The sequence below is a fragment of the Balaenoptera borealis genome, assembly GCF_965194805.1.
Source record: "Balaenoptera borealis genome assembly, chromosome: 16".
NCBI classification, from domain to species: Eukaryota; Metazoa; Chordata; class Mammalia; order Artiodactyla; family Balaenopteridae; genus Balaenoptera; species Balaenoptera borealis.
This window is the reverse complement of record NC_138872.1, coordinates 27,760,138-27,778,306: the sequence shown is the minus strand read 5'-3', so window position 1 is coordinate 27,778,306 and position 18,169 is coordinate 27,760,138. Positions and strand designations below refer to the sequence as shown.

The following is an 18,169-nucleotide window of genomic DNA, read 5'->3' as shown; positions in this document are numbered from 1 at the left end:
ATTGTTAAGGAAATGATTCTTTGCATATTTATTAAATGGATTACTGTCAATAACAAATTCGATGCATTCAGATTGAATTGAAAATTTAAATTGTAATTTTTTACATGTCAATTTTTATAACACACAAGTAATCACAGCATCTTATTATATAAATTTATGATAAAATATTTTATGTCTCAATTTAAAATTGTGTTAGAAAAAACACACTCTGAAAATCCAAAAAATTCAAAAAGTTAGGCTTCAAACATTACCTGGTTCGGACTGATGATTGTTTTTCCAATACTCTGATCATTATGTTTAAAAAAAAAAATTCCTGTATATTCCATTTCCATGATTATAGGTTTCACCATCATGCAGCATGATAGCTTTTGCTTTCTTTTCTTAAATTATTTTTTAATAAATGTTTATTATACCTATGTGAACTGCTAATTTTTAATCTAAACTCAGACAGAAGAAACTTGTTCAGGACCACATGGTTATAAAGGACAAGACAGAGAACAGAAGAAAAGGGAAAGCACAGGGAGGAAGAGCACAGATGAAATTAAACAGATATGACTTTGACTTTCAAGTCTACCACTTAGAAGTGACCTAATTTGGGCGAGTTACACACCTATCTGAGCCTCAGTTTTCTCATCTCTAAAGTTGGAACAGTATCTACTTTTCAGGGGTCTTGTGAGGATTCAAAGTTGTTCTTTTTCTTTTATTGGGGTATTGTTGTTTTACAATGTTGTGTTTGTTTCTACTGTACAGCGAAGTGGAGTTCCCTGTGCTATACAGCAGGTTCTCATTAGTTATCTATTTTATACATATTAACGAATATATGTCTATCTCAATCTCCCAATTCATCCCAACCCCCCTTTCCCACCTTGGTGTCCATATGTTTGTTCTCTACGTCTGTGTCTCTATTTCTGCCTTGCAAACAGGGTAATCTGTACCATTTTTTTAGATTCCACATATATAAGTTAAGAAATGATATTTATTTTCCTTTTTCTGACTTACTTCACTCTGTATGACAGTCATTAGGTCCATCCACGTCTCTATAAATGACCCAGTTTTGTTCCTTTTTATGGCTGAGTAATAGTCCATTGAATATGGTGGTATCTGTACCACGTCTTCTTTATCCATTTGTCTGTCAGTGGGCATTTAGGTTGCTTCCATGACCTGACTGTTGTAAATAGTGCTGCAATGAACACTGGGGTGAATGTGTATGTTTGAATTATGGTTCTCTCTGGGTATATGCCCAGTAGGGGGATTGCTGGGTCATATGGTAAATCTATTTAAATTTTTTTTTGCTTTAGTATTTTTAATCAAAAATAACATTCATTGTTTTTCATTACTATAGCAATAATTCATGTTTGTTTTCTAACATATTTATTGGAGTATAATTGCTTTATAATGGTGTGTTACTTTCTGCTTTATAACAAAGTGAATCAGCTATACATATACATATATCCCCATACGTCCTCCCTCTTGCGTCTCCCTCCCATGCTCCCTATCCTACCCCTCTAGGTGGTCACAAAGCACCGAGCTGATCTCCCTGTGCTATGCAGCTGCTTCCCACTAACTATCTATTTTACATTTGGGAGTATATATAAGTCCATGCCACTCTCTCACTTTGTCCCAGCTTACCCTTCTCCCTCCCCATGTGCTCAAGTCCATTCTCTACGTCTGTGTCTTTATTCCTGTCCTGCCCCTAGGTTCTTCAGAACCTTTTTTTAAAAATCCATATATATGTGTTAGCATACGGTATTTAATTTTCTCTTTCTGACTTACTTCACTCTGTATGACAGTCTCCAGGTCCATCCACCTCACTACAAATAACTCAATTTCGTTTCTTTTTATGGCTGAGTATATTACATTGTATATATGTGCCACATCTGCTTTATCCATTCATCTATTGATGGACACTTAGGTTGCTTCCATGTCCTGGTTATTGTAAATAGTGCTGCAATGAACATTGGGGTACATGACTCTTTTTGAATTATGGTTTTCTCAGGGTATATGCCCAGTAGTGGGGTTGCTGGGTCATATGGTAGTTCTATTTTTAGCTTTTTAAGGAAACTCCATACTGTTCTCCATAGTGGCTGTATGAATTTACATTCAAACCAACAGTGCAAGAGGTTCCCCTTTTCTCAACACCCTCTCCAACATTTATTGTTTGTAGATTTTTTGATGATGGCCATCCTGACTGGTGTGAGGTGATACCTCATTGTAGTTTTGATCTGCATTTCTCTAATAATTAGTGATATTGAGCATCTTTTCATGTGTCTCTTGACCATCTGTATGTCTTCTTTTGAGAAATCTCTATTTAGGTCTTCCACCCAGTTTTTGATTGTGTTGTTTGTTTGTTTGTTTGTTTTGATATTGAGCTTCATGAGCTGCTTGTAAATTTTGGAGATTAAACCATTGTCCATTGATTCATTTGCGAATATCTTCTCCCATTTTGAGGGTTATCTTTTCGTCTTGTTTATGGTTTCCTTTGCTGTGCAAAAGCTTTTAAGTTTCATTAGCTCCCATTTGTTTATTTTTGTTTTTATTTCCACTTCTCTAGGAGGTGGGTCAAAAAAGATCGTGCTGTGATTTATGTCAAAGAGGGTTCTTCCTATGTTTTCCTCTAAGAATTTTATAGTGTCCGCTCTCACATTTAGGTCTTCGATTCATTTTGAGTTTATTTTTGTGTATGGTGTTAGGGAGTGTTCTAATTTCATTCTTTTACATGTAGCTGTCCTGTTTTCCCAGCACCACTTATTGAAGAGGCTGTCTCTTCTCCATTGTATATTCTTACCTCCATTATCATTGACTAGTTGACCATATGTGTGTGGGTTTATCTCTCGGCTTTCTATCCTGTTCCATTGATCTATTTTTCTGTTTTTGTGCCAGTACCATATTGTCATGATTACTGTAACTTTGTAGTATAGTCTGAAGTCAGGGAGCCTGATTCCTCCAGCTCCATTTTTTTTTTTTCCTCAAGATTGCTTTGGCTATTCAGGGTCTTTTGTGTTTCCATACAAATTTTAAGATTTTTTGTTCTAGTTCTGTAAAAAATGCCATTGGTAATTTGATAGGGATTGCAATGAATCTGTAGATTGCTTTGGGTAGTATAGTCAGTTTCATAATCTTGATTCTTCTAATCCAAGAAGATTGGATTTTATGGTATATCTCACCATCTCTTTGTGTCATCTTTGATTTCTTTCATCAGTGTCTTATAGTTTTCTGAATACAGGTCTTTTACATCCTTAGGTAGGTTTATTCCTAGGTATTTTATTCTTTTTGTTGAAGTGGTAAATGGGGTTGTTTCTTTAATTTCTCCTTTTGATATATTGTTGTTAGTGTATAGGAGCACAAGAGATTTCTGTGCATTAATTTTGTATCCTTCAACTTTACCAAATCATTGATTAGTTCTAGTAGTTTTCTGGTGGCATCTTTAGGATTTTCTTTGTGTAGTATCATGTCATCTGCTCTGATAGTTTTACTTCTTCCTTTCCAATTTGTATTCCTTTTATTTCTTTTTCTTCTCTGATTTGTGCAGTTAGGACTTCCAAAGCTATGTTGAATAATAGTGGCAAGAGTGGACATCCTAGTCTTGTTCCTGATCTTAGTGGAAATTCTTTCCATTTTTCACCATTGAGAATGATGTTTGTTGTGGGTTTGTCATATACAGCCTTTATTATGTTGAGGTAGCTTCCCTCTATGCCCACTTTCTGTAGAGTTTTTAATCATAAGTCGTTGAACTTTGTCAAAAGCTTTTCCTGCATCTATTGAGATGATCATATGGTTTGTATTCTTCAATTTGTTAATATGGTGTATCGCATTGATTGATTTGCATATTTTGGAGAATCCTTGCATCCTTGGCATAAATCCCACTTGATCATGTTTTATTCTTTTTAGTGTGTTGTTGGATTCTGTTTGCTAGTATTTTTGTGTCTGTATTCATCAGTGATATTGGTCTGTAATTTTCCTTTTTTGTGATATCTTTGTCTAGTTGTGGTGTCAGAGTGATGGTGGCCTCATTGAATAAGTTTGGCAGTGTTCCTTCCTCTGCAATTTTTTGGAAGAGTTTGAGAATGATGGGTGTTAGCTCTTCTCTAAATGTTTGATAGAATTCACCTGTGAAGCCATCTGGTCATGGACTTTTGTTTGTTGGAAGATTGTTAAACACAGTTTCAATTTCATTACTTGTGATTGGTCTGTTCATATTTTCTATTTCTTTCTGGTTCAGTCTTGGAAGGTTATATTTTCTAAGAATTTGTCCATTTCTTCCAGGTTGTCTATTTTATTGGCATAGAGTTGCTTGTAGTAGTCTCTTATGATCTTTTGTATTTCTGCAGTGTCCATTGTAACTTCTCAGTTTTCATTTCCTTTTTTACTGATTTGAGTCCTCTCCCTCTTTTTCTTGATGAGTGTGGTTAAAGGTTTATCAATTTTGTTTATCTTTTCAAAGAACCAGCTTTTAGTTTTATTGATCTTTGGTATTGTTTTCTTTGTTTCTATTTTATTTTTTTCTGCTCTGAACTTTATGGTTTCTTTCCTTCTACTAATTTTTGGGTTTTTTAAAAAAATTCTGCTTTCCCTAGTTCCTTTAGGTGTAAGGTTGGATGTTTAGTTGAGATTTTACTTGTTTCTTGAGGTAGGATTGCATTGCTATAAACTTCCCTCTTTGAACTGCTTTTGCTGTGTCCCATAGGTTTTGGGTCGTTGTGTTTTCGTTGTCATTTGTCTCTAGGTATGTTTTGATTTCCTCTTTGGTTTCTTCAGTAATCTCTTGGTTATTTAGTAGCATATTGTTTGGCCTCCATGTGTTTGTGTTTTTTACAGTTTTTTCCCTGTAATAGATTTGTAATCTCATAGCATTGTGGTCGGAAAAGGTGCTTGATATGATTTCAATTTTCTTAAATTTACCAAGGCTTGATTTGTGACCCAAGATGTGATCTATACTGGAGAATGTTCCATGTGCTCTTAAGAAGAAAGTGTAATGTGCTGTATTCAGATGGAATGTCCTATAAATATCTCTTAAATCTATCTGAACCATTGTGTCATTTAAAGCTTGTGTTTCCTTATTAATTTTCTGTCTGGAAGTTCTGTCCATTGGTGTATGTGAGGTGTTAAAGCCCCTCACTATTATTGTGTTACTGTCGATTTCCTCTTTTACAGCTGTTAGCAGTTGCCTTATGTATTGAGGTGCTCCTATGTTGGGTGCATATATATTTATAATTGTTATATCTTCCTCTTGGGTTTGTCCCTTGATCATTATGCAGTGTCCTTCCTTCTCTCTTGTAACATTCTTTACTTTAAAGTCTATTTTATCTAATATGATAATTGCTACTCCAGCTTTCTTTTGATTTCCATTTGCATGGAATAACTTTTTCCATCCCCTCATTTTCGGTTTGTATGTGTCCCTAGGTCTGAAGTGGGTCTCTTGTTGACAGCATATATATGGGTCTTGTTTTTGTATCCATTCAGCCAGTCTGTGTCTTTTGGTTGGAGTGTTTAATCCATTCACATTTAAGGTAATTATCAACATGTATGTTCCTATTACCATTTTCTTAATTGTTTTGGGTTTATTTTTGTAGGTCTTTTTCTTCCTCTTGTGTTTTCCACTTAGAGAAGTTACTTTAGCATTTGTTGTAGAGCTGGTTTGGTGGTGCTGAATTCTCTTAGCTTTCACTTGTCTGTAAGGTTTTTTATTTCTCCATCGAATCTGAATGAGATCCTTGCTGGGTAGAGTAATCTTGGTTGTAGCTTTTACCCTTTCATCACTTTAAATAAATCCTGCCACTCCCTCTGGCCTGCAGAGTTTCTGCTGAACAATCAGCTGACAACCTTATGGGGATTCCCTTGTATGTAATTTTTTGCCTTCCCTTGCTGCTTTTAATATTTTTTCTTTGTATTTAATTTTTGTTAGGTCGATTAATATGTGTCTTGGTGTGTTTCTCCTTGTGCTTATCCTGTATGGGACTCTGTGTGCTTCCTGGACTTGTTTCACAATTTCCTTTCCCATGTTAGGGTATTTTTCAGCTCTTATCTCTTCAAATATTTCTCAGACCCCTTCTCTTTCTCTTCTTCTTCTGGGATCCCTATAATTCGAATGTTGGTGCATTTAATGTTGTCCCATAAGTCTCTGAGACTGTCCTCAGTTCTTTTCATTCTTTTTTCTTTATTCTGCTCCACAGCAGGTGTTTCCACCATTCTATCCTCAAGCTCACTTATCTGTTCTTCTGCCTCAGTTATTCTGGTATTGATTCCTTCTATAGTATTTTTGATTTCAATTATTGTGTTGTTCATCACTGTTTGCTCTTTAGTTCTTCTAGGTCCTTGTTAAACGTTTCTTTTATTTTCTCTATTCTATTTCTGAGATTTTGGATCATCTTTACTATCATTTCTCTCAATTCTTTTTCAGGTAGACTGCCTATTTACTCTTCATTTGTCTAGTCTTGTGGGTTTTTATCTTGCTCCTTCATCTGCAGCATATTTCTCTGTCTTCTCATTTTGTTTAACTTACTGTGTTTGGGACTCTCCTTTCCGCAGTCTACAGGGTTGTAGTTCCTCTTACTTCTTGTGTCAGCCTCCAGTGGATGAGGTTCATCCAGTGACTTGTGTAGGCTTCCTGGTGGTGGTGGAGGGACAGCTGCCTGTGTTCTGGTGGGTGGAGCTGGATCTTTTCCCTCTAATGTGCAGGAACATGTCCGGTGGTGTGTTTTGTGGTGTCTGTGAGATTCGTGTGACTTTACGCAGCATATCTGCTAATGGGTGGGGTTGTGTTCCTGTTTTGCTAGTTGTTTGGTTTGAGGCATCCAGCACTGGAGTTTGCTGGCCATTGGGTGGAGCCGGGTCTTGGTGTTGAGATGGAGACCAGGTGAGCTCTCACCAATTAATATTCCCAGGGACCGGGAGTTCTCTGGCAGTCCAACATCCTGGACTTGGCTCTCCCACCTCAGAGGCTCAGGCTCAACCCCTGTCCAGAGCACCAAGACCCTGCAAATCGAACAGTGCAGAAGAATTGGGAGGTGGGGGGAAGGAAGAAAACAAAAAGACAAGCAAAACCCAAAGACAAATGGTAAAAGCAAAACCAAACAGACAAAAACACACAAAGAAACACACACACACACACACACACACACAGAGAGAAAACAAAAAAGAAGAGAGCAACCAAACAAATAATCGAACCCCAAAATGAAAATCAACACTAAAAACTAAACTAACAAAAACAAAACCTGAAAACAAATCAAAACCAGAATACAAATTCTAGGTAGGTCTCTGGACCTGGTGTGGGCACTGTGGGGCCAGCTCAGCCTCTGACCTGGCCCAATTCCTGCGTGCACTTGCCCCAAATGTCCACAGTTGCCCTCAAAGTCCACAACCTCAATTGTGGGAACAATCGTTGTCTCTTCAGATATTCCAGAGATGCAGGGTTTACCAAGCCAATTGCAGGGATTTAATCCACTGCTCCTGTGGCTGCACAGAGAGATTTCCCTTTCTCTTCTTTGGTCGCACAGCCCCTGGACTTCAACTTTGGTTTTGACCCTGCCTCTGCATGTGGGCCATCCTTAGGCGTCTGTTCCCCACCTAGGTGAGAGGGGGCAAAAGCAGTGGCTGATTAGGGCTCACTTGCTCACTCAGGCCAGGGAGAGGGAGGGATATGGCAGCCACAATTGGGATGTGTAGGGAGTGCCTGCAACAGCAGAGACCAGCAGGAAGTTGCAACAGCCTGAGGCAAGCTGTTCACTCTCCTGGGGAAGTTGGCCACAGGTCACAGGACCCTCCGCATTGGCGGGCTGCACAGGCTCCCAGAAGGTGTAGACAGTGATCTGTGTTTGCTCACAGGATCTTTCGTGGCAGCAGTGGCAGCGGTATCCATTGCTCCTGCCTCTAGGGTCTGAGATAGCGGCCACAGCTTGCTCTCACCCCTGGAGCTCATATAGACAATGCCCTGCCATCCCTGAGCACATGGAGCAAGAAACTCCTATGGCAGGCCCGCCCCTCTCCTCGTGCACCCCACAACAATGGTCCCTTGCCTCTCTGGCAGGCCCAGGCTTCTTCCCCGACTCCCTCAGCTGTGGCATACTCACCCCCTCAGGCTGTCTTCATGCAGTCAACCACAGTCCTCTCCCTGGGGTCTGACCTCTGAAGCCCAAGCCTCAGGACCCAGCCCCCACCTGCCCTGGCAGGCAGAAAAGTGTTTCAGGCTGGGGAGTGCTGGTCGGCACCAATCCTCTGTGCAGGATTCTGTCTGCTTTGCCCTCTGCACGCCTGTTGCTGCACTCTCCTCTGAGGCTCCAAAACTCTCCCTTGTTCCCACCAGTGAGGGGGTTTCCTAGTGTGTGGAAACTTTTCTTCCTTCACAGCTCCCTCCCAGAGATACAGGTCCCATCCCAATTCCTTTGCCTCTTTTTTTTTCCTTTTTTCTTTTGCCCTACCCAGTTATGTGGAGATTTTCTTGCCTTTTTGGAAGTCTGAGGTCTTCTGCCAGCATTCAGTAGGTGTTCTGTAGCAGTTGATGCACATCCACCTGTAGATATATTTTTGATGTATCTGTGGGGAAGAAGGTGATCTCCATGTCTTACTCCTCTGCCATCTTCCCCAAACTCTGCTTTTGCTTTCTTTTTGTCATTGCTGTTCTGGGTCCCCTGTAGCTTAATGATCCATCAATTCTCTTAATGGAAATTGACCTCCAAATTGATGCTAACTTCATATAAAATGTTAAAAACAGTATTTTCATTTGCTTCCTTTTTCCAGCTCCAGTCTGAAATACCCCATCTCTAGAGTTATGCTGTCCATGTTAGATATATGATTTGGTATGTTAGACATATTTTATATTTATATATATCCTCCATTCTCTAGGTTTCTTTTTCATTTTATTGATGGTATCTTTTAATGTGTAAGTTTTAAATTTCTATGAACTTCCTTTTGTTGTCAGTTTTGCTTTTGGTGTCATATCTAAAAAATCATTGCTTAATTCAAGATCATGAAGATTTACTCTTGTGTTTTCTTCTGAGAGTTTTAATTTTAACTCCTACATTTAGCTCTTTGATCCATGTTAATTTAATTTGTGTATGATATAACACAGGAGTCTTAATTTGTTCTTTTGTGTGTGGTTCTCCAGTTTTCTCAATTCTATTCATTAAAAAGATGATTCTTTCTTCATTGAATTGTCTTGAAACCCTTAGAGAAAATCAGTTGACATAAGCATTAAGATTCATTTCTAGACTCTCAATTCTATTCCATTGTTACATATGTCTAGGTATTTTGGAGTGTCCCCATCACCTCTCAGGTTTGATGATTCACCAAACCTAGATAAGCTCATGTGTACAATTTATTACCTTTAAAGGATACAGACTGAAATCAGCAAAGGAAAAAGACATAGAAGGAGTCTAGAAGAAACTAAGTATAAGATTCCTAGTAGGGCCACATGGACCCAGCTTAATTCTCCCAGCCATGATGTGTGATAACATATGCACAGTGCCGCCACCCAAGGAAGCTCACTGGACCCTTGGTGTCTAGGGTTTTTATTGGGGATCAATCATGTAGGCATGGTTTCACAATCATTTCACATGCATGAAATTAGCTACCTGTCTTCAAATCCTGCTTCTAGAGTTCAAACTGATACAGCTTAGCCTAAAATCATATAAACCAGGTATTCACTGTATATCACATGGTTAGGATAAAATATCTGGCATGGTCCAAGTCAGGTATGCAAAGACAGTTTCTCAGGTGTGATATTTTAAGGGTTCAGAGGTTATTTGCCAGATGCTGGTCATGGAACAATTCTGATGATTTTTGAAATGTGTAGATTTGGTCAACCACAAGTCTGCTGTTAAGTCATTTATTTCATAGTTTACACCCATGGCCTTTTGCCTAGGCTGTCTTAGAGAAAAATGATCCTGATTGAGCATTTACATTTAGTATACCATTTATGTAACATATATAGCAATAGCATCAGGGTGAATATGTGTAACTTTTGGAGAAGCCAGTGTGGGGTAGGAATAGACTTCAAGAAAACTTATCTACTATATAAAGCCATTATATGCATTTTAAATGTTTTTTTACATTATAATTTGATTACTTGTTTCCCCCTTGATCTACCATTTTACTTTATGATAAATGTGTGCAGAACTACTTAGTATAGAAATTAGTATATGGTTGGGCAGAGCCATGAGTGACTGTCTCATATACAATTATAACAAAGGGAATAAAATACTTAGGAATGAATTTAACCAAAGAGGTGAAAGACCTGTACCCTGAACACTATAAGACATTTTTAAAAATTGAACTAGTTGATTCACAATGTGGTGTTATTTTCTGTTGTACAGCAAAATGATTCAGTTATGTACGTTTGTTTTCTATGTGTCTGATAAATAAGTTCATTTGTATCATATTTAGGGTTCCATATATAAGTGACATCATATTGAGGCAGGAGATAGATGGGTTCCAGGTTAGGCATGTACAACTGGCCTCCTGTTTACATTTCATGGGGCAGGAAAAATGTGGGCTTCAGGATGGACACTTAAAACTAGCCTCCTGTTTGCATTGCCCAAGACAAGAGATAGGTGGGTTCCAGGTTAGGCATTTACAACCAGCCTCCTGTTTGCTCTCCAAAATGGAAGTAACAACAGAAACAGGGTAAATAGCCTGGTTTCATCCCTATGGACACCTTAAGATAACTGTCATGGCAGGAACAAAGAGGGGCTAAACCCTGCTTGAGTAAAGGATCAAGAGATCACATATTTCCCCTCCTTGGGGCAAGGGAGACACTACACATGCACAGAAAGCCTCCTTGGAGGTCAAAAGTCAGGGGATGCCAGGCCATAATAAGTCTTGCTTCTTTTCTGCCAGATGCCTTCGCATTGAAATCCATCTTGGCTGAGGGGTGCGTGTGCACCTAGGGGAGGGTCCTGAGACAAATTAGCCAGGTGGGCAAAACAAGATGATTGGCCAGAGGGAAGACAAAGACCCAGAAAACTGCCTCCTCATAAAGGATTTAAACTTCCCAAAGGCGTGACTCTCGAGCCTCTCTCGCAGAGTTCACCCGTGCATCTTTCCACATCTACTCTCCTTTTCCAATAAACATTTTACTTTTCTCTTTACCTTCTGCCTCCTCATCAGAATTTTTTCTTGTCAAGGTAGGCAAGGACTGGGGATTTAGGCCCTAGCTGCTGGTCCCTGTGGTCTAGTGATTAGGACTCCTGATCAGGGAACTAAGGTCTCGCTTCCAGATACTACTCACTGCTGCATGCATCCAAAATCAATATGATTTTTGTCTTTCTCTGTCTTACTTACTTCACTTAGTATAATAATCTCTAGGTCCACCCATGTTGCTGCAAATGGCATTATTTCATTACTTTTTTAATGGCTGAGTAGTATTTCATTGTATATATGAACCACAATTTCTTTATCCATTCATCTGTTGCTGGACATTTAGGTTCCTTCCATGTCTTGGCTATTGTACATATTTCTGTCATGAACTTTGGTGTGCATGTATCTTTTTGAATTAGAGTTTTCATCTTTTCTGGATATATGCCCAAGAGTGGGATTGCTGGATCATATGGTAACTCTATTTTTAGTTCTTTAAGGAACCTCCACACTGTTCTCCATAGTGGTTGCACAAATTTATATTCCCACCAACAGTGTAGAAGTGTTCCCTTTTCTCCACATCCTCTCCAGCATTTATTGTTCGTGGACTTTTTAATGACGGTCATTCTGACGGGTGTGAAGTGAAATCTCATTGTAGTTTTGATTTGCATTTCTCTGATAATTAGTGATGTTGACCATCTTTTCATGTGCCTATTGGTCATCTTTATGTCTTCTTTGGAGAAATGTCTACTTAGATCTTCTGCCCACTTCTTGATTGGGTGTTTTGTTTTTTTTTTTTGAGTTGTTTGAGCTGTTTGTATATTTTGCAAACTAAGCCCTTGTCAGTTGCATCATTTGCAAATATTTTCTCCCAGTCCATAAGTTGTCTTTTTGTTTTGTTTGTGGTTTTCTTTGCTGTGTGAAAGCCTATAAGTTTGATTAGGTCCCATTTGTTTGTTTTTTCTTTTATTTCTATTGCCTTGGGAGACTGACCTAAGAAAACATTGCTACGATTTATGTCAGAGAATATTTTTCCTATAAAACACTGTGGAAAGAAATTGAAGACACAAATAAATGGAAAGATACTCTGTGTTCATGGATGGAAAACAGTATTATTAAATATTGTACAGCCACTATGGAAAACAGTATGGAGTTTCCTCAAAAAATTAAAAATAGAACTACCATATGATCCAGCAGTCCCACTTGTGGATGTAATAAAATCACTATCTTGAAGAGATATTTGCACTCTCATGTTCATTGCAGTATTTATCACAATAGTCAAGATATAGAAACAACCCAATTGTCTGTCGATAGGTGAATGGAAAGAGAAGACATATATATGTATGTATACACACACACTCACACACACACACAGTGGCATATTGATCAGCATTTTAAAAAGAAAGAAATCTGCCTTTTGTGACAACATATATGGACCTGAAAAACATTATGCTAACTTAAAAAAGTCAGGTGAAGAAAGAAAAACACTGCATGATTACATTTGTATGTGGAATCTCGATAGTTAAACTCATAGAAGGCGAGAATAGATAGTGGTTACCAGGGTCTGTGTGGAGGGGGAAATGGGGAGATGTCAGCCAGTGGTACAAAGTTTCAGTTATGCAAGATGAATAAGTGCTGAAGATCTATTGTACAATAATGTTTCTATAGTTAACAATGTTGTATACTTCAAATTTGCTAAAAGAGTAGATCTTGTTTTCACCACAAAAAAGAAACAAATAACTATGTGCGGCAATGAATAAAAAAAGCATGAAATGGATTAAAAGAAAAAGCATAGACTGAGAGATATTATTTACAAAAAATATCCAACAAATAACTCATATATAGAGTTTATAACATTTAGAAAATGGGGAAATGAAAAGACATTTCACCAAAGATGATATGTAGATGGCAAATAAGTACATGAAAAGATGTTTAACATCACTAGCAATTAGGGAAATTCAATTTAAGATCAGGATGAGATAGTACTACATATCTATTGCAACAGCTAGAATTAAAAACCATGACAGTACCACATAGTGATGAGGAGAAACTGAATCTCTCACACATTGCTGGTGAGAATGTTAAGTGGTGCAGGCACTCTGAAAAATAGTTTGGCAGTTTTTTTAAAAGCTAAATTTACAAATATCATGGAATCCATCAATCAAACCCCTAGGCATTTATCCAGAGAAATGAAAACATATGTTCACAAACAAACCTGTATGCAAATGTTCATAGCAGCTTTATTTGTAATAACCAAAATCTGGGAACAACCAAAATGTTCTACAATATGTTAATGGTTAGATAAACTGCAGTACATCCATACTATGGAATACTATGCAGCAATAAAAGGAACAAACTATTGATATACACAGTGATCTCAAAAGTCATATTCTGTATGATTCTTTTTATATAACATTCTCAAAATGACAAAATTAGAAAGATGGAGAACAAAGAGTTTGTTGCCAGGGGTTAAGGATGCTAAGGAAGTAGGTGGTTGAGTGTTACTATAAAGGGGCAGCACGAAGAAAATCTTTGTGGTGATTGAATAGTTTTGCATATTGATTGCTTACACTAATCAACACCTGTGATAAAATGACATTGAAATATACATATATATTGTACCAATGTCAGTTTCCTTGCTTTGACATTGTACTATAGTTATTCAAAATGTAATATTTGGGGAAACTGGGTAAAGTGTACACAGGATTTCTTTACTATCTTTGCAACTTCCTGTTAATCTATAATAATTCCAAAATAAAAAATTAATAAAATAAATAAATAAAGACATAATTACAGCCAGAAGATTTATGTGTTTGGTGAGACAATATTCTCTGTTGTGGAGCAATGGCTTTGGAGTCAGGTGGCCTAAAGTCCCATTCCTGACTCCATGGCTTACCAGCTGTGTGGCCTTCAGAAAGTCGACTGACCTCTCTGGCCTTCAGTTTTCTCTTCCAAAGAATGGTCTTTTTCAATTTTGTAGCCCAAACTTTAGCCATTTATATATCATCTTACAATTTTTTTGCATTATCATCTATAAGCTGTAGAATTATTTACTTAATATTTTTTATAGAAACCAACAGACCATTTTCTTAAATCTGTATTTGATCACATCCTAAGTGATGTTATCTGTAAAATCACCAGATCAAGGTCTAATGATTTTTTTTCTCAAATAAGCATTAAAATAAAAGTTATGAAAAACACATACTGCCAGTGACATGGGCAGTGACACATTCCAGAAAACACTTGTTTGGCCCAAATACTTTCCTTTAACAGATGGAGAAAGTGATGTCTTGCAGGCAAAAAGACAAAAACAAACTTTCAGATTTAAATGATCTCTTAAAATGCAAGTCACAATTCCCTATCATATATCAAATAAATTACAAAGTCCTTGATAGAGCCCTGCAAGATCTGACATACTATAGTTCTGCCTGCCTGTATGATTTTTAGCTTCTTTTATTCATCCCCTCACTCATTCTACTGCAGGTACACTTGACTTTTGCTCTTCCTAACACACCTAGCACTTTCTTTCTTTAGAGCCTTTGCTCTTGCTGTTCTCTCTGCCTGGAGATTCTAGATATCCACGTGGCTCACTTCCTCAGTACATGTAGTTTTCTACTCAATATCACTTCCTCAGAGAGTCCTTCCCTGGACAACCTGTTCAAAATACACACACACACCATATATCGTATTATTCTGTATCCCTTATCCTGCTTTATTTTTCTTTATAGTGCTTGTCACCATCTGGCATTATATGTTTGTTGTCTGTCTCCCTAACCAGAGTGGCAGGACATTGCTCTCTTCTCCTTTTAGACCCAGTGCCTAGTAAATAGATCCATATCCAGCGAACACAGCAGTGCTTCCTACAGAATCTGAGAGAAGTGGTCATACAGACTCAGTTTGCAGCATTTGGACATTGGGAGCCACCACTTCTCCCAGACTGCCCAATTGTTTCTGGATGACTTCAATCATCAGAGGTCTTTCCAATTAGCTTAAACCTGCTCCCCCACAGTTTCCACCCAAAACTTTTAGTTCTGCCCTCTAGGCTTGCACAGAACATGCCTTTTCAGAAGATAACAATTATAACTCTCTTCAGCCCATTACTGCTTTTCAGGTTAAACAGGCCTCTTCTTCCTTCATTACTCAGGCATTGATCCTCTGGGATGATAGAAAGAACATATGCTCTGGTAAACCAGATCTAAATCCATACTTCACTCTGAACACTATGTAACCCTGAGCATATCGCATCTACCTGTCGGGGATCCTGTGAGGATTCTAAGGGATCAAGTATGTAAAGTTTTTATCATAGTTACTGAGAGACAGGGAGATTCAGTGGATGGCTCCGTGCTCACTGCTTTCCTGGACAACATGCTTTCTGGATATCAAGGGAAAAAGACTTCATGAACCCCATCAGACTGTCCCTAATACCTGCTAACTTCACGAAGAAGAGAGTATAATAGAAGAACACTGGACCTATTAAAAGATGTAAAATAACCATAAGACATACCAAGGACTCAAAAAAGAAAATCCAGTGGACTCACAGACAGACTTCCTGATCGAGCCAAGGCAGGGCCCCCTTCTCTACCATCTTTGTTGCTCTCTTCTTCGGAGCCAGAGTCCAAGAAAGGTCCCAAACTGCTATTATCAAGGATTTGGAGTAGGTAATAAGGAGAAAAATGCAGAGTTAAAAAGAGCTGGACTACGAGTTGGGTTATGAGAGCTCTCAGTCTTTTCTTTCTTGCCCATAGTGTAACTCTAGACAATTCTCTTCCACTCTGTGGGCCTGCATTTTCTTAGCTGAGAAATGCCAATTCTAAGATCTATGTGGCTATAAGTGAATACCATAATGCATTTATTCATTCATTGTTTTCAACAAGTGTTCACTGCACAGTCTGGACGTAAAGAAATCACAGCCAGTCCCTACTTTCAGAGGTCTCATGGTCTGTAAAAGTTGCCAGTGTCATCCAATAGAGAAGATAAATTAGAAAAATACTTAGTTCCAACTTATCATGATAAACATTATGACAGAAAAAAGGAAGCAGAGAGGCTGTGAGAATATAAGGGAGGGGGCTCAACTACCCAAGGAGAGGAGTGGGAAAGGCTTCTTGGAAAGTGGGTCCATTCTCTTCACAATGCCACAGACTTGTAGGACTTGTATGTCCTCTGCTAATGTCTTCCACCTTCCCAGATGATGTCAAGAGAAGGACTCTGAATACTGGATGATCAATTTACATTGCTGACCTATAGGTTGATGTCCTGGGTGATGGAACATTCTGTCCTTCTCTGATTTATTGTCCGTGACTCAGCCCTACCCAAGTCAATAAAGCACAGAGTGAAAACCTACCCTCCCTAGCACAATCAGTATGCTGCTGGATGGTTCCTCACCCCTCTCAGGATATATTAAACTCTTGTTCCTGGCCTTAGCTGTCCTTGTGGTCCTGACTCAGGCTTCCCCAGGTAACGAGATCATGGAGAGGAGGGAAAAAGGAGTAAAAATGGGGTTCAACTCATAGAATCATTGGAAAACTAAACATGTATGAGAATGAGGACAGCTCAGAGGGATGGTGCAGATCTGGTGAAAAGCCTTATAATGAATATGCCCCATCGTAAAGGCAGACTGTCACCTCGACCATGATGGTGCTTCTCATTGGGGAACCTGGAAAACATCAGCAGAGTCCAGGATTTCTTTTCTTTTTTTTTTATTGGAGTATAATTTCTTCACAATGTTGTGTTAGCTTCTGCTGTATAACAAAGTGAATCAGCTATGCGTATACATATATCCCCATATCCCCTCCCTCTTGCATCTCCCTCCCACCTTCCCTATCCAACTGCTCTAGGTGGTCACAAAGCACTGAGCTGATCTCGCTGTGCTATGTGGCTGCTTCCCACTAGCTATCTATTTTAGTTGATATTGTACATACGTCAATGCCACTCTCTCACTTCGTCCCAGCTTACACTTCCCCCTCCCTGTGTCCACAAGTCCATTCTCTACAGCTGCATCTTTATTCCTGTCTGGCCCCTAGGTTCTTCACAACCATTTTGCTTTATTTAGATTCCATATATATGTGTTAGCATATGATATTTGTTTTTCCCTTTCTGACTTACTTCAGTCTGCATGACAGACTCTAGGTCCATCCACTTCACTACAAATAACTCAATTTCATTTCTTTTTATGGCTGAGTAATATTCCATTGTATATAGGTGCCATATCTTCTTTATCCATTCATGTGTCGGTGGACACTTAGGTTACTTCCATGTCCTGGCCATTGTAAATAGTGCTGCAATGAACATTGTGGTACATGACTCGTTTAGAATTATGGTTTTCTCAGGGTATACACCCAGGAGTGGGATTGCTGGGTTGTATGGTAGTTCTATTTTTAGATTTTTAAGTAACCTCCAAACTGTTCTCCATAGTGGCTGTATCAATTTACATTCCCACCAACAGTACAAGAGGGTTCCCTTTTCTCCACACTCTTTACAGCATTTATTGTTTGTAGATTTTTTGATGATGGCCATTCTGAGTGGTGTAAGGTGATACCTGATTGTACTTTTGATTTGCATTTCTCTAATGATTAATGATGTTGAGCATCATTTCATGTGTTTGTTGGCAATCTGTATATCTTCTTTGGAGAAATGTCTATTTAGGTCTTCTGCCCATTTTTCTATTGGGTTGTTGGTTTTTTGGTATTGAGCTGCATGAGCTGCTTGTATAATTTGCAGATTAATCCTTTGTCAGTTGCTTCATATGGAAATATTTTCTTCAATTCTCAGGGTGTCTTTTCATCTTGTTTATGGTTTCCTTTGCTGTGCAAAAGCTTTTAAGTTTCATTAGGTCCCATTTGTTTATTTGTGTTTTTATTTCCATTTCTCTAGGAGCTGGGTCAAAAAGGATCTTGCTGTGATTTATGTCATAGGGTGTTCTACCACTGTTTTCCTCTAAGAGTTTGATAGTGTCTGGCCTTACATTTAGGTCTTTAATCCATTTTGAGTTTATTTTTGTGTACAGTGTTAGGAAGTGTTCTAATTTCATTCTTTTACATGTAGCTGTCCAGTTTTCCAAGCACCACTTATTGATGAGGCTGTCTTTTCTCCATTGTATATTCTT

At 38.4% G+C, this 18,169-nt stretch overlaps 1 long non-coding RNA gene across 1 annotated transcript in view; it reads right to left on the bottom strand.

Annotated features, from left to right (window-relative positions):
- Positions 1 to 302: 302 nt before the first annotated feature.
- Positions 303 to 18,169, bottom strand: part of LOC309613941 — a 211,744-nt gene continuing 193,877 nt past the window's right edge. The window contains exon 2 of the long non-coding RNA XR_014235950.1: positions 303 to 16,892. This is a non-coding gene — a long non-coding RNA (uncharacterized lncRNA). The remainder of the gene's footprint in view (positions 16,893 to 18,169) is intronic.